Below are 16,685 nucleotides of genomic sequence, written 5' to 3'. Positions count from 1 at the left end.
CAAAACTCATTTGGGGAAAAAGTTCTAGAAGTTAGGTCATCTAGTCAGGGAACAGCAGCAATAACAAGTGGCTTATGTGACCAATCACAGAGTTCAAATAGCAAATTCTGACTATCAATAAACATACCATGCACAGTTTGCAAAAATTCCATCACACCCATGTGCTTGTAAAAACTGTAAGAACAGTTTCAAGTTAACCAAAAAATATATAAATATCCTGAAAACAGAAATGCAGGAGGAGGTTGAATAAATTGTTCAACCAATCTTAATCAAGACAAGATGATTGTTTTTACTCATTTATTGGCAAATGAGGCTAACATTGCTAGAGAATTTATTAAAAATATAGTAGCTTGTATTATGTAAGTGAAAAGAAGGGAAAGGGAAGAAAACATAAGGTGATAGTTGCCAGAGGATCTTTCCACACCGCCAAAACTTTGGGGCCAAATTTTGGGGCAGATTATATTTCATGTGACCCCATTCAAGATTGGTCTGGATTGAGAACTGATCTGTTGTTACAGAGAAAGATTAAAGCTAATCTACTATGCTCATGATCAGCAACAACTGTGGGTAACTGTACCTTACCCCAAAGAACAACGTATCTGCTGGTGCTTCAGGTAACCACCAAGATGCAGTAAAATACTGGGGACAGCAAGTCATGTCATGTATATACTCATATATGGTGTGTATCGCACATGTACAACTGTTCCTTTTGCAGAAAAACATCCCACTGTGGCTGATTCTAAGCCTGTGTCAACCAAGGAATCTTTGGGTTCTAGTGAGGGAATCCAGCTGGAAGAAGATTCACTGCATTATTAATAATAATTATTTCTCTTCTTCTCCTCATTATACTGCTTCTTCTCTAGTTTTGTCGGTTTGTTCTCCATGCCCTAGTTTTTTTTTCCCTTTCTTATAATTTTACATTCATTTAAAATAAGCTTTCCTGAGACTTGTGAGCTTTTTGAGATTGGGAAGGTTTTATTTAAATATGTGCGTTTGTCTGGCATTTCTCTTCAAGCTCTTACAGCTCTACTTAAGAGTTAAAACTGTAATAAAATTGAAATATGTTAATATAAAAATGAAGAATGGGATTTGTCTTACCATATTAAGAAGATTAAGCAATGGCTAGATAGTTCTGGACCATCTAGGGTTTAACTTCTACTTGTCAAAGCTGCTTCCTCATCTCTATAAAGACACTAGATTATAGCCCTTTTCCAAGGTCAGGATACTCTGTCACTGCAAGTGAAAAGCATGAAAGAGATTTATTAGGCAGCAACACACATCTATGCATTTTATCTTTCTTCAGTATAAACACCTAGGAGAATCTTGAAGCAGTGTTCAGAGGAATTCAAATGAATTATAAATGATGATAAAGTCTAACTTGATTCAAAAGCGATGGGGTTGCTTCATTTAACATTTTCAGTAATGTGGGCTGCCATTTTTTACATAGCCTATTTTATGTTTGAGTATGTACCATACACCATCTATTAGCTGGATTTGTCAAAAATACAGTATGCTCCAAAAGTCGCTCTAGAGTTGGGAAAAAATCATCATGAGCATATTTTATTTTATAATGCGCTTTTAAAATTGTAATCACTTTGTGGAAAGGGGATCAAATCAAAGGAAAAGCACAGCAATGAGTCTCATAGCCATATAAATATACACCTCCAAATAAATAAAGCCAAATTAAATAAGGAATAGCAAAGCATTGGAATCCTTTGTAGGCAGTACTTGATGGCTAGACACCATGGTGATGGGTATATTAGGAATGCATAGATAGGTAATATTGTATGTTAGTTAAATACAGGAAAGATACTCCGTAACCAGGGAAATGTTGAGAGAAAGATTACTTCAGACTAGCACAGCAGTAAAAATCAACATCAGTATTATCATTCATACAATTTGTCCTTGGGCCTCTCAAAGGTAAAAACAACATAATCAGTATCCTGTGCTGTGCAATATTTCACCTTTGGAAAGAAAAATGATTGGAACTTTCTTTTAATTTCTTTCAGCTTTTAAACATGCAAATGGAACAGAAACAATGTCTTAAATGTCAGTATTGATTAGTCTATTTTAGTCCACTGACTACAGGGAGAGCAGAAAAAAATTTAATTTAAAACTAACCATACAGATTCCAATCAATATAATAGATAAAGAAATTAATTGGTAAGCATACGCTAGCGAAGCACTACCAACTGTTAGCATAAATTAAATATCTGATAATCTTATGTGTCGGGTTTATTTATTGCTGATTCACAAAAGTGTGCAGGGTAGTATCAAGAAGGTTATGTTCACTTTCACAATTAATGTGAAAAGAGATCTTAGAATAATATGATTTTTTAAACAAAATCTGCTCCTTCCCTTCACGTTTTAACGGTTAAAGGAATAAGATATTAGAACTTTTATATCGGACTTTGCAGAGTGGTTTCTCTTCATGTCCTCTTCGGATTTCCTCATAAGCATTCAGAGCTAGATTAAAAAAAACCACTCAGAAGATGATATCAAAGTATGGACCTACGTGTAACATTAATAAAAGCATAGGATGATTTTCAAATGATCCCCAGTCGCCACAATTTCATTCTGAAGATAGTAATTTTATACAACTACAGATTAAATTGTAGCTCCACCCAGCTGGGTAAAGGGCAGTGTCTTTTTGTATTACCCCAGGATCAGCCAAGGAAGCAGAGCGTGACTCAGGGTATGCCTGCACTACAGCAGTTACAGCATCATAGCTACAGCACTGCAGCTGTGGTGCTGTAGTGTAGACACTTCTTACCGCTACAGACAGGGTTTTTCCATCAGTGTAGTTAATCCCTCTGTCCGAGAGGTGGTAGGTAGGTCGATGGAAGAATGATTCCATTAACCTAGCCGCCTCTATACTGGAGGTTAGCTCTACCTAACTATAGCTTTCACGCCACAACATTTTTCATAGCCCTGAGTGATGTAAGCAGATTAATTTAATTTTTAAGTATAGATCAGAGTCACAGTCTACCTTCAGGTTTTCCTTTGCTCAGAGATGGTGGGGACTGTACCATACTCTAGCCAAAACCTGGTGCATCTTATCTCCCCTGGCACGCTGGCATTGTGATAGCAGGGGGAAGAGCATTCTCCTCCCTTTCTTGCCCACACGCACTGGGGTGGGGAGGATCATAGCAACTCCACAAATACTATTCTCTCCTCCATGCTGCTACCTGCAAACACTCATCTCAGTGTAAGCATGCGATTAGCTTCACTGACATCAACAGAACTACTCCAGTGTGTAAAGAGAAGCACATACACAAAAGTTACAGGATCAGGGCCTAAGGTTTAGAGGCTGCCTGCTCGTCACTGTGCAAGTTTTCTGTACTTTCTGTGTGTTTGCTATTTCTTTCTCCTCCTGTTGTGTGTTTTCTGTACTGTGTTTTTACCCATCATCCTTCACTCAAGATCAGTCTTTGACCCCAACCCAGAACATCACCATGGTATATGTCAGTTTGGATGATGTGTTTAACATACCATAAAGATCCCTGGAATTGGACTCCTGCAAAAAAATGTCATCCACACCCTTGTGCTTTGTATTTAGGCTGACACAGGCGATTTAAATGGTAATAGCTTCAAATGCCTGCATATGGTATTTATACCATAAGTACTGTCTTCCTAGCAGATTCAAAAAGCATCAGCAGTGGCTCTCTCAGGTCAAGACAAGGGATGGGAATCTTAAATATATTCAAGCTAGGTTAACAAAACACCTTAAAGTGTGATGCTTGGCTACACACTCTCAGAACTGCAGAAGAGGCTGGCAAGCTTATAAGAACAAACTCTTGTGTACTTCTTGCTTCATACAAAGAATGTATAGGATCTTTAACAGTTACTGGTGGCCTCGACTTCCAGTTTACTTCTCATCTGAATAATACAGTGTCCCGTTAGACCACTCTTAGATTTTGGCCTTGCCATCCCTCATGCTGGAGCACGGACTGATCAGCAGTGACTCTGAGGAAAATCTTCCCTTGCTGAATCACCAACAACACTTCCTGCAGCAGCTAGATATTCTTAGTGGTTTCCAATGCAATTGTTGCAAAAGTTGAGCCCCCCCTTAGTTTATGGGACCTTATGGGATCACAGCACAAGGAGGTATCACTACAGGCCATCTATGTCCAGCATCACTAAATCAGACAGAGACACATAGCAAGAACAAAAACTAAAATAAACTACAGAATATGTTCCAACTCTAAAAAGCAAAGTGTTTTTCAAAAATTACCTGCCTCATCAGTCAACCAGATTTATCGCTCTGCAGTAACATCTTATTCTTAAATGATCAGCCTGTGGCTGTGTGAAAGCTGTATATGCCAATGCAGAATGGCCAATTCCCACTGTGTATTATTGGCATTTCATTGTACTTTTTCCTCTTTCATGGTTGATGCCTCTTTTTGCTTGGCACCCTGTTTATCGGCTGATGTTGATGCAGCTGACTCCTAGTGAGTGAATTTATTATGAAAGATGTCTCCAGCCTGTAACATCCTTGGATATGGATAGCCTGAGACCATCCCACATATCAGCAGTGATGTCCTGTAGCACTACTATGTCACTAAGTACACCACTCCTGCTTTAAAAACCCTTTTAGATTAGATTAAAAAGAGAGGTTAAAAATCAAATAAACTTTTACAGACTTTGGGCCAGCTCCTTCCCTGGTGTAAATCAGCATAGCTCTATTTCAAGATGAGGATCTTGTCCTTAATGTTTTGCCTTATGCTCAGGATATGATTAAACTGCTCAGTAACAGTAATAAAGGCTAGACAGAAGACGGATATGTAATCATAGTAAATGAACCCCCAGATATCATCCATTACCCATGGACCAGTAGATCTGAAAACCTAAGGAAAAGTCTCTAATCCATAGACCTTAATGGGTGGGATTTTCAAAAGCACCTCAATAATGAGGAAACGGCTATCAGGGGGAAGGGGGGACACCTGGACTCCTTCCCTTTTCCAGCAGTAGAAAGTGGGAAGGGTTTTGTTTTATTTTGAGTCTCTCTTTTGTTTATTAATAGATCTGCCCTTGAGGAAACTGAACTCAAGCATTTGGGGTTTATTTAGACAACCCCTACTGGCGAATACTATGGACCTAAATGGGCATTAAAGAAAATATTGCTGCAGAGTGTCAGATACTCAATAGGGTTATTAATGAAATCAGAGGCTTTTCTTAAACCCTATCGTCACTGCGTGCAGTCCTTCAAAAATGTCAAGATCAGAGTACTGCTTATATCTACATTGTGTGTACATGTGTGTTAAAGAAAGCCCAATGTAACACAACAGTCAAATGTAGAGGTAATTCGAAGAATAATATATTGTGATAGTGGCAAATCATAACATAAAATACGGTAGGTCACCAGAGGATTTTATTTCCAGTACAAAACGTGTTTATTGTATATGTTCTGTGTGTTTAGGTGTATACATTTAATTTTGAAGATAATCCTTGGAAACATAATGATTCAAGTAAAGAGTGCTAGCGTAGCTACAAAGTTCGCCAAATTTGCAGTAAAGAATGTGTCAAAGTCCTTGTTATGTGTAGTGGAGACTTAACCTTGCAAAAATGGTATCAGGTGTCATTCTGTTTAAAGGAATAAATTGTGTCATTACTGTTAATAAGTACATTTTTTCAGAGTCCCATGCTGATGCAAGAAGAATAGGCCAATATTTCTAATCTCATTCATGTCATAGAAGAATATATAGACAGAGCATGATAAGCATGCTGAATCTATTGTTACTTGCTCAGTTGAACCACCCTATGAACCTACGCAATGTGCTAAAATAGGATTTTGCTGAATGTTTTCTCCAAGCATAGACAGTGCTGATTATATAAAGCTAAGAGGTTTTTCATTATTCAAATGTGATCAATAAGACAAATGAGGAGAGCTGTAGGATATTAAACCTGGCATGAAATCCAGAAGTGAGTTGGCCCTCTAGCCCTATATTTATTGCTTCATGCAAGGCATTCAGGTTTGATTCCCTGGCTTGGTGTCTAGTTCTGCAGGAAAGCAGCAAAGCAAATGCTGCACAGGTAGCATGCTCAGCCTCTGAGAAAGGGAGGCGCTTGCACTGATCTGCAGTGACTACTGGGACTGAACTAGGAGTGGTAGAAGTAACATGTCCAAAGGAAGTCCCATTAGGTTTCCTGGGCTCCCCAGCTAGGTAATGACAGTGATGGAGGATGGGGCACAGAGGATTTACCAGTAGGATTCAACTACACAACTGTGGAAGAAGTCGACAACAGAAGATAAAATCATCATCCACAGAAGCCACAAGTTGTTTATCACTTTCAGGCACTGGTGAAGAAACATACCCACACTCACACTGGCATGCTTACTCCTGTTGTCTTTTTAGGCTCAGGCGGGTAGGAGACAGTATGAGGGACTGGGAAAACAGCCATGGATGCAAGGGCAGGTTTTTATTTTCAGGGGTGACGAGGGGCAGATTGTAGATGAGATCTGGCCTGAAAGCAGGGACCAGGAGCAGAGCAGTGGAGGCTGGAATTGCATGTCCATGGGTAGGGCAATTTTCTGAAATAAACATATGGTCACAGTCACTCTATAACAGCAGGTATAGATTATGCTGTTTCTGTTTCAAAACTGGCTAGGCACTACTTGTCCTGAGGAGCGTGCAAGTTGGGAGCACCTCCCACCTACAGTGGGAGAATTATGGAGAGCAGGGAATATTTTAATGTTAAAATCCGTTTGTTAGATTAATAATAAGAACGGAATTCAGCTGCTTATTGAGGGGGTGTGTGTGTTCCTCAAGACCTGGGGTGAGATTCTGCTGCTGGAAGGGAAGAGGGTAACAGATTAGTTGGTTTATTTTAAAATCAGTACAGAGCTGAAGATCCGCATTTAGGGCTGATTAGTCCCACTACTACCAATCCTAAGAGTTCACAAATCCTGTCTCAGGCTTTTTAGCAGTCTCATAATTTTTAAGCCACAGATTTTGATTTCTTGACCTTTCTGAGCCTCCAGGGTCATGTTTTCAAACTTCACGTCACAATCAGGAGAGTTAGAAACTTATTTTTATTAAAAAAAAAATCAGGAAAGCTGAGATTCTCTCCTAATAATTCCCCCCCCCCCCCCCCCCCCCGCCCGCAAAGTTAAAAACTTAATTTAAACACTACAAATTGAGAGACTCATGCTAAAATGGCAAGAGTTGGCAACACTGTAGACAAGGAATAGACATGGGAGAGAATGGGGAGGGCAGACAAGGAGCATTATTCTTGTCGCTATGCAAGAGCCAAGGTTAGGTCATGCAGGAGCTGTTTCTTCTCTGTATTCCACAGGGCGCACATAGCCCCAAAAATACTGTGGAAGAGCCAGGGCTATGGACTACTCCCAGCTCATCAACCCACAGATTAGTCCAAGAACACTCGGAGGGAGTGGGAAGTGCACAGCAGGAAGCCTGGGGAGGGACTGCAGCTCCACACTGTCTGCTACCCAAGGCTATCTGGCACAAATTAGCCCTTTGCACATAAAGGGCAAAGGAAGCTTACTTAGAAAATGTGCCACTTTAAACATATCTTCTATTTTTGAGCCTGAGAAGAACTATACTTGGCTGGGTGAATTTTGACAAGTTCTTCCAATTCTAATACAATTGTAGCCAATTTTGTTTAATATACAATTACCATATTTCCAAAAAAAAAAGCAGACAGAACACAAACCAGGAAAGCATACTAAGTGGGAATGGATGATGAAATTTACATTTACACAGTACTTTCGATGTAAGTTTAATTTTTTCCCCCACTTAGTACCATAAATATAAGTGTTTTAGAACCTCATTGTAGAAAGCATTATGTGCTCATTTAAGGAGTTTCATTTGCATTTAATTTGCCTTCAGTCACTGTATAGGATATTAAGTTTGGAGGCCTGTAAGCATTTCTTGTGAAATAATACTAAGAACCAAGCATGAGAAATCTCCATATTTATTGCAACAGTTTTCACTCAACAGTATCTATTTTTTATTACAGGCTCCAGAGTGGAAGCCCTTACTTAGCACAAAACAATTTAATCTGTTTAAAGATATATGATCTGTTCATAATTTTGTTTGAAACCAGTTTTAATGAAGAAGATACTAGTAACCTTGTTTATTCTGGGAGATGTATAAAATTATATCAATATTGCATGCACAGCAAGCTAGAGCTTTCTTTAGTGTCCGGGGCCTTTCAAATTCCCTGATTGTGTGAAGGCCGTGAAGTGCTGCCAGGGCTTGATCCAATGCATATTGAAGTCATACACCCATCCTTTGGAGCAGGCCCTAACTATAAGTGGCACTTTAAGCACATCTATGAGGCGAGGAGCTCTATTCATCCCTTGTGTAACTCCACTGATTTCAGTGGAGTCTCATCAGGGATTGACTTGATCAATTGTCCCTGCCTGGAGAAGTTTACTATTTTAACAGACAAGTATGCTATATATGCTACCAGATTATACACAAAATGCCAAGGTGAAATCATCAGCACAGAGATCAGTACCTGAAAGATTTGCAAAGAAGCAGGAGAGGGAGGACAACTGGTATAAAAGAAGTAGGAGTCTATTCCAAGCACGAATGCAGAGATGGAGCTGGCCATTAGAGAAGGCTAAGAACCCAACCTTATGCCGGAACAGGATTCTGCACAGATGCAGGATTCTGCGTGAGTAGACCTGGATAAGGGTCAGGGCCTAAGGGGGAAGCTGGGAAAGAGGACTGGGAAGAGCATAGAGGGCAATGATAATGACTACAAATTTCACTGTTCTCAAAACAAAAGGTGAGATTCACTTATTTGATTTAAAGTGATTCATTTGATGCATCCGATGAAGTGAGCTGTAGCTCACGAAAGCTTATGCTCAAATAAATTGGTTAGTCTCTAAGGTGCCACAAGTCCTCCTTTTCTTTTTGTGAATACAGACTAATACGGCTGCTACTCTGAAACCTGTTATTTGCTTTAACTTTCTTACAATAATGGAAATGGCAAAACAAATACTAACCAAATCAAAGAAAATGAGGGGAGAGGAAGGGAGGGGAGGGGAAGGAAGGGAGACTTAAGGCTTGTCTACACTTCAAATGCTACCGTGGCACAGGTGCACAGGCTGTGCTGCTGTAGCGTGTCAGGGTAGACCAGGGATCGGCAACCTTTGGCATGCGGTCAGTCAGCGAAATCTGCTGGCAGGCTGGGATGGTTTATTTACCTGCAGTGTCTGCAGGTTCGGCCGATCGCAGCTCCCACTGGCCGCGGTTCACTGTTCCAGGCCCATGGGGGCTGCGGGAAACGGTGGCCAGCACATCCCTTGGCCCACACCTCTTCCCGCAGCCCCCCATTGGCCTGACAGTTTGCTTGACCAATCCTGCTGAGACTCTCATCCCTAGTCTCATTGTTGCATTATTTTGTGTGTCTTTGCAAAAGTTCTATTTCACATAATCACAGTACAATGAGCAAGCTCTCGCATCCAGTTTAGATGGGGGCAAGCACTCTTTTCTAGAGCTGGGCAGGAAATGGTTTTCCCATTGTGTAGAAAATGTTGAGTTTCGAAAAATTATCCTGTCCTGAATTGGAACAAAGAGTCGAAATCTTGAAATGTTTTGCAGATCAAAAATCTGAATTTTTGTTTTGGTTCAGGTCAATTGGAACGTTGTGTTTCAATTTAGATCCTTTTATAGTAAAATGGTGGGTTTTCTTACTCCAGTTAGCTTAATATTCATTTAAGATTTTCTTTTGGGAGACTATTGTAGCTAATTTTATTTTATGAAATGCTTAATGTTCCTAGGGAATCAAACAACTCTGTGGCTGCTTTGCCATGTTTTTTCAGTTGCAAGAGCTCTGTCAGGGAAAGGAACAGAGCCAGTATCCATACTGGCTTATTTCTGGAACATTGGCTACTCGGAGTCATGTTCAGGTAGGTGTTCTGTGGGCTCAGACACTTAGCCAATTAACAAGAAAGAATTAGTTTATGGCATTTAGGCTTCCAAGGAGGATGGCTAACAGCTGGCTGATTCCAATGGCTCATTTAATTCAGTTTTTAGGGTCAAAAACAGATACAAGTTTAGTGTATTCAAGAACTGCTGCAAGGTAGTAGAAGATAGTTTTGTTCACAAATCCTTTGGTATTGATGAGCTGGCTGAGGTTTCATTAAAAGGAAATGAATGGCTAGCCATCTGTTATAGATGAGCAGGAGGATGTACAGCAGCAATTTATGATGGGCCTAATGCGCAATTTATGGGCATACAGTATTCCAAGACTTAAACCTCTTTACACAAAAGGGGGGTGACTCCAAACACGAATAATTTTTTAACAGGAGAAAATTCATTATTTCTGAAATACTGGTGTGGGCCGGAAACACAGCTTACCATTAGAGGAGCTTTTATTGGGATGACTTTTCTCAGAGGCAGAGTGGGACTGGACAGATTGCATTTACAAATTAAGGTCCTGATCCTACAATTGACTTCAGTGGGGCTCCTTACAGATGCAGAGATTCACTCATGCAGAGTCAGCTGTAGCATCCGAGCCTTACATTATTTTCAGGAACTGATTCAAGATGGGATTTAGGCAAAGCAACTAAGAAAACTGACCTGATGCTCTCACCAGTGGTCATGTATGCCAGTCATGGGCATGTTTATTTTTAATTCCTCAGAACATTTTTTCTTTTTCCATTAAAACCAGATTCCTGTGAGGAAAAAAAAAGTGTTATTTATCTGAGTGGAGCAGACAAAATTAAAAGGGAAAATAAAACTCAGGTTGTGCGAGATTCTTTTTTCTTCTAGTAACAATAAATTGAGCACGCTTTAGGAATCATTCATTCTTCATGAAAACAGTGCAGAGCAGTGCAGCAGAGACAGTGGGAAGTTGCTGACTAGAAAGCGGTTTCATTATTCTATTGGAGTTGGCAGTTGTAGAATTGGTCCGTATAACCGATTAGGATAGCGGAGTAGAGGCTGAACAGGAGTCTATGGCAGGGGTAGCTGGACCTTTCGATCACTACATGAGATGGCTGCTCATGCTTGCACCAGAGAGGAGAGGGCACTGCTGGAATCCGGTATTCCTTTGTGTTCAGTGGAGAAAGGGGAAGGCAGACAGGTCCTATTCACCCTTGCCTCCTCCACAGGAAAGATAATGGGGGCTGTAAGTGTTCTGTGTGACAGATATTGCAATCACATGCAGTATCTTTGGAGATCATATTTTAATAAGTCACTGTGGGCCAAGATTGTATGCAACTGTGTGTGTGTGTGTGTGGGTACGATTACTACAGCTCCTTCATGAACTGAAAACTGTGGGGAGTGATTAAAGCAAATCCCACAGGCTGTAAACACCTTCAGAGTGGTACCACCCCTGGGGACATTTGCCTATACTGGTTCAAACTGGGTTTTCCAGGGATCAACAGAGAAAGAATGGATTTTTGATATAAAAAGGCTGTGTCTAAACTAACTCAAAGCCTTCTTTTGATAGAGCAAAAGGGCCTCCAACCCTTACGGAAATGTTAGAAAGACTTTGGCTTACTTGGGCCCCATAAGACTGACGGATGACTTCTGGTAAGCTTTTAACATGTGTATTGGAACGTTTATGGTTTTTTATAAGTTTTCTCTGTAATGTTTTTACACTAAGAATAAATGTACTTTGCTTTGTGAAGGCTGGTTGATAACTGATATACATTGTTGTAGGCCCTGGATAAAGGTTAACCACAGATGCTGGACCTCAGTCAGACCTGCTGCAGAAATCACAGTAAGGTGCAGAGGGACTGCATGCCTAAACCCCTGGTCTGGACGGAGAGACATACAGGTCTCTGCCAAGAGAGGTGACAGCTAGGAAGTCTGAAATCTTAAAGTGCGTTCCCTGGATGAAAAGCAGGAGTGTGTGGCAGTCAAAGGTGCAGTTAACCCCTGAAACTGCCTGAAAAATCAGGCCCTCAATGTCTCAAGGTGGGCACCAAAATTAAGGCACATGAAATTAATAGAGAGCCTGAAATTTTGGCTGTATGCGTCTTGACTGCACTAGATAGTTGGCCACTTCCATAATATGATCATAGTGGATTAAACCAGAGTAAAATTTGCTTCACCTACACAAGTTTCTAGTAAATACAAGTTCCTCCATGGGCCTGAATACATGGTTGTCCATGCCGTTCAGCGTGGTACAGAAAGCCTCTCTGAAGTGCACAGAAAAAAACCCAACCTATTCCCCACTGGCTCACCCTGTGCACCTCCTAGTGGGGAACTGTGGGGCTATACTGTGAACAACAGCAAGTGATTGCTGCAAGCTCTGATATGAGGGAGCTCTGGTAGGAGTAATCAGGCCTCGTGATCATTGTATTGCTGTTGCAAGGTAATCACAGAATTAATAAAAGCACAATCTGTGCAAACTGCAAAACTGGAACTAAAAATAACACCACAGTTTTTGACCCAGACCCAACACATGGCTTTCCATGGAAAAGCTGAACATGATACCAAGATTCCTAACCTGACTCACTACCTGTGGATGAATCCCTTCTGGGAGCAGGCTCACAAAAAAAAAAAGGAAGTGCCCTCAAAGCATCACCAGGGGATGATACTCTGTCCAAGCCAGATACTGATGTATTATATAGTACACAATGTATTCTATAGTCATTCTAGCTTCTGAGGGTTGAATTTCTAGAGTAAGATATACTGCAATAGCAAATGCTGACCAGAGTGTGTGTTCCCTTGTATTGCTGGATCAGTTATATTGAGAGCACTGATACACAAACTCCTATTTGCTGTCCCATTTACTTGAATTCAATGGCTTTTCCTGGTTCCTTTTCGTCCTAAAATTTCCAGTGTTGTATCTCTTATGCCAAAAAGAAAGTTTGATCAAAATATTATAGTATAATGATTTGATTTGGGCCTCCAAATCCAGGGCCTCACTTTCCACTCCGTTACTCCAGTTTTACAACAATGTAACTCCGCGGAAATCAATGGTGTTGCACTGGCATACCAAGAGAACTCTGTTGATTTCAGTGGAATTAGGCTGGCATAAGAGATTGAAGAATGAGGCCCCAGAAATAAATTCTGTTGAAATCAATTGAATTACACTGGTATAAACATGGTGTGATGTAATACAGAATCAGGTTCCCAATTTCTATGAATTCTTGAGAAAGCAAAGTGGTTATGAAAAATATGAATGTATAATACTGATTTCTGCATTACATCCCATCTACATCCCGTTTCATCCTAAAATATACTTAGGATTATTTGTACGATTTTTTTTCCTGTTAAAGACCACATGCCACTAGGCAACCATTTTTTGCTGGTGTCTTGTCTGATTGCTTAAGACAGGCTTCATTGTGTATGTAACATATGATCAATAATTTTGTTTTGCAATTCTTTCCTAATTTAACTAGTTTTTTAAAATCTCATTGTTCTCCTCTTTATGAATCAGGATCTGCTACTAAAACACCCAGTATGCACCCTCCTTTCTGCCACCCATTATAATACATCCTTTGGCAGGGATGTTTCAGGGTGAGCCTGAGGATTTAAGTCCTGGCTACTCTTGTGCTCTAAAGAAAATCAACTGTGCGATTCAGCTCACTGAACCATGCATTGCTTGAAGACACCGGTCAGGGCCCATCAAATCCTAGTTTATCATTATAGCCATCCTTCCAAATGCCACTAGAGTTTCTGAACACTCATTAGCATACCTCGTATATTCATTTATCACTAAAATCGCCGGCATTTTCACATCCTGCATATTCTTGGAACAGACACACATCCTTTCATTCTCTGTGAATGAAAACCACATTGTGGAAACTCCTTTACTGTTGCTTTGCACTTGAGGTTTATTTATAACAATGGCACTGCTCTGTCGTTTGAAAAGTAAATTAGCCCCTGCAGATGTTGATATTAAACAGCAGCTACTCAGGATAATAAATCAAATGTTAAGTAACACTTTTGACTTCTAGGTAGGCGAAACGTATTTGTAGCAGTAAATTACACTAATTGATCTATTTACGAAAGGCATCATTTGGGCAGCTGATCTAATAAAGAGCACTGACAATAGCACTCAGCTGAAAACTGGCCTGTGAAGCTCTCTGAATAAATATGAGATTTAACTTTCTGAATTGGAATTTAATGTCTGGATAATAAAAAGAAACTGTATTAATGCTAATACAAGACATCTAAGTCCCAAAGAGTTAATACCGACAAAGCTGAGGCTTTGTCTCTGCTGGGGATTTGACCTGATTTCAGCTATGGGAAGCGAGCACTGGGGTAGCTGTATCACTGCAAAATCCAAGTGTGCGCAGACAAAACCACTCTGATTTCCTCTGGGGTAACTTACACCAGTCTCAAGCAGGAGTGAATTACAGCAGTGTAAAATCACAGATTAATGTGCTTTTGCCTCTCAAAAGTAAGGGCTTGCACTGTGCCTCTACACCTGATGGCTGAAATCCCAAATGCAGACAATTTAGGTTGTGATATAAACAATGAAAAATGAAAATGTGGAGAAGAGATTTTCAAGTGTTTATCACCCACAGCTGGGAGGCAGATTTTACAGTGAGCTCAGCATCCAGCATACTGAACTTTTTTAAAAATTTGGTCACTCATTTTGGCACATGAATGGGAGACACCCCTTTTGAAACACTGGCCTTGGTTTTGAATTAGACGAATAAAGTAAATTGGAAAGAGATGTATTACTGAAGGACAGGACCTCAGGGGCTTCCCATCTGTTTAACTGAGAAAGCCTTACGTTCCATCATCACTGGTATAAGAGAAATTTACTTTTCCTGAATAGTAATGGCTCTTTTAAAATCATGAAGAGTAAATATATTTGACAATCTAAAAACACTTTGGTACTGCATGCACAGTCAATGGTTTTATATGAAAAATAGCTACTGCACTTACACAGTTGATAACTGCCAAAGTTAAATATTTTAGAGGTTCTGTATCTCAGATGACAAGCCAGCATGCAGAATACTGACATAACCTTAATCATAACCATCCGAGTGGATACAGATGTAAATATTATTTAAATATGAATCCTATAAATATTACAATCATGATCTTGTGAAGTGTCTTTAGTGCATTTTAATATATACATTGAAAAAAGGCATAACAATGGGAATGGACATAGCAAAATTGTCTCATGATGTCTGTCTTTCCTTTACATGTCTTGAGATGAACACAATAGGTCAGATCCTGAAGTCCAGCCAAATTACACTGAACACAGGACTCAAGGAGTGGAGGAAAGATGTGTTAAAACCACCTTTTTGCTCTCCTGCTGTTGATGGTAGCTAGGGGCTGGTTTGACAGTGGTGCAAAGGGTCAGAAGAAGGGACCAAGGACTTGGCCTATTATTTCTAGCAAGGATTGGTACCAGTATAATTGCTTTGTTTAAGGACAAAAAGCACTACCAGAGAGGTACAGTCTTTGAGCCTTAAAATCCCAGCTGTCCTGCAGGAACTTGCTGTTCACCAGAACTCATCCTTGTGGCAGGAACTCTCTTGCAATTATATTAAGGCTCCAGGACTTACAAATGCTGAGGAGGAACTATGCTGGATGAACCTTCAAAGAAACAAGCTGACTGAAAAGCTAAATGAAGATTTATGGGCCAGATTCTCAGCTGGTGTAAATTTACATAGCTCCTGATTCTGGCCCTCTCTTTCCATCGCACAGCATTTCAAGAAAATACAGTAATTGATGTGAATATCTGCAAGAGTAGTATTAGCTTATGAATCTCAGAAGTACAAGTTCACATTGGTCTGAAGGGCCTCGCATCGCCCTGGGGTGACATTCTGTCCAGGCCTCCAGGGCAGAAAGACGTTTCAGTCATGAAAGCTGCTTTGGGCTACTGCAACCATTTCATGACAAAAAGCCAAGTTTCTGGTTTAATACTGAATAAGAAAATTTTACACAACGGTACTCATTGACCTTGTTACATCTAAAAGGTCCTTTCTTTATGTTAAGCTGAAGTTGCTTAAAACCATACAAGACCACCACCCACTCACATCCCACAATGTCGTCATCAAGCATGGCGTACCAGGCAACTATATTTAAAGAAATTCCAACATATTTTGCATGCAGCAGCAGAAACAGTGTGCATTTCAATCCGAGGGTTCAAAATATTATCAGTTTCCCATCATTTGCTATATGATACAGTATAGGGAGAAGTTTGCATTTATCTATTTTTTTTTCAAAACAGTTAATTACACAGGAGAGTATTTGCCATAACAATCAGAATGGCTCTGATATGGTAATCAGCTATATTTAGTAAAATTAGCATAGAAGTATATATTTTTATTAAAAAGATACAAACAACATTCCAGCATTTCTCAAATCCACATCCTACCCAGAGCCTCACTTCCCAAATACTCATCTCACATACCCTGGTGTCTAGCTATTTTTTTTTTTAATTCAGCCCAAGATGTAGAATCGTCAGGACCCAGGATCTGTGCATATTCAGACAGAATACTACTATGGAAAGGGATGAGAATGCCAGGCCAAAAGCTAACATTTAAAATGGCAATATTTACAGTTATTCATCAAGAGTGAAATTTGCCTGGAATGCCCAAGGTGCTTCACACCACTGAAGAGATGCATGAGTGTGCTTTAGTTGTAGTTGATGCTACCCATGTGTCCCTATGTATTATAGAATGGGCCTGTGTAGGGCTGTGGGGAAGGTCACCAGGGCCAGAGAAGGAGGCAAGCAAACCACATTTAGCATCAATCCTGCAAAAACTTAAGCTGCTTAATGTTATG

The 16,685-nt window shown here is 40.1% G+C and overlaps 1 long non-coding RNA gene across 1 annotated transcript in view; it reads right to left on the bottom strand.

Annotated features, from left to right (window-relative positions):
- Nucleotides 1-16,685, bottom strand: part of LOC122461441 — a 180,099-nt gene that overhangs the window by 1,495 nt on the left and 161,919 nt on the right. Inside the window, exon 3 of the long non-coding RNA XR_006283328.1 lies at nucleotides 1,099-1,233. This is a non-coding gene — a long non-coding RNA (uncharacterized LOC122461441). The remainder of the gene's footprint in view (nucleotides 1-1,098; nucleotides 1,234-16,685) is intronic.

The sequence above is a fragment of the Chelonia mydas genome, chromosome 8 (assembly GCF_015237465.2).
Source record: "Chelonia mydas isolate rCheMyd1 chromosome 8, rCheMyd1.pri.v2, whole genome shotgun sequence".
Taxonomy (NCBI): Eukaryota; Metazoa; Chordata; order Testudines; family Cheloniidae; genus Chelonia; species Chelonia mydas.
Note: the sequence above shows the minus strand (reverse complement) of the source record. Positions and strands in the feature narration are given on the sequence as shown.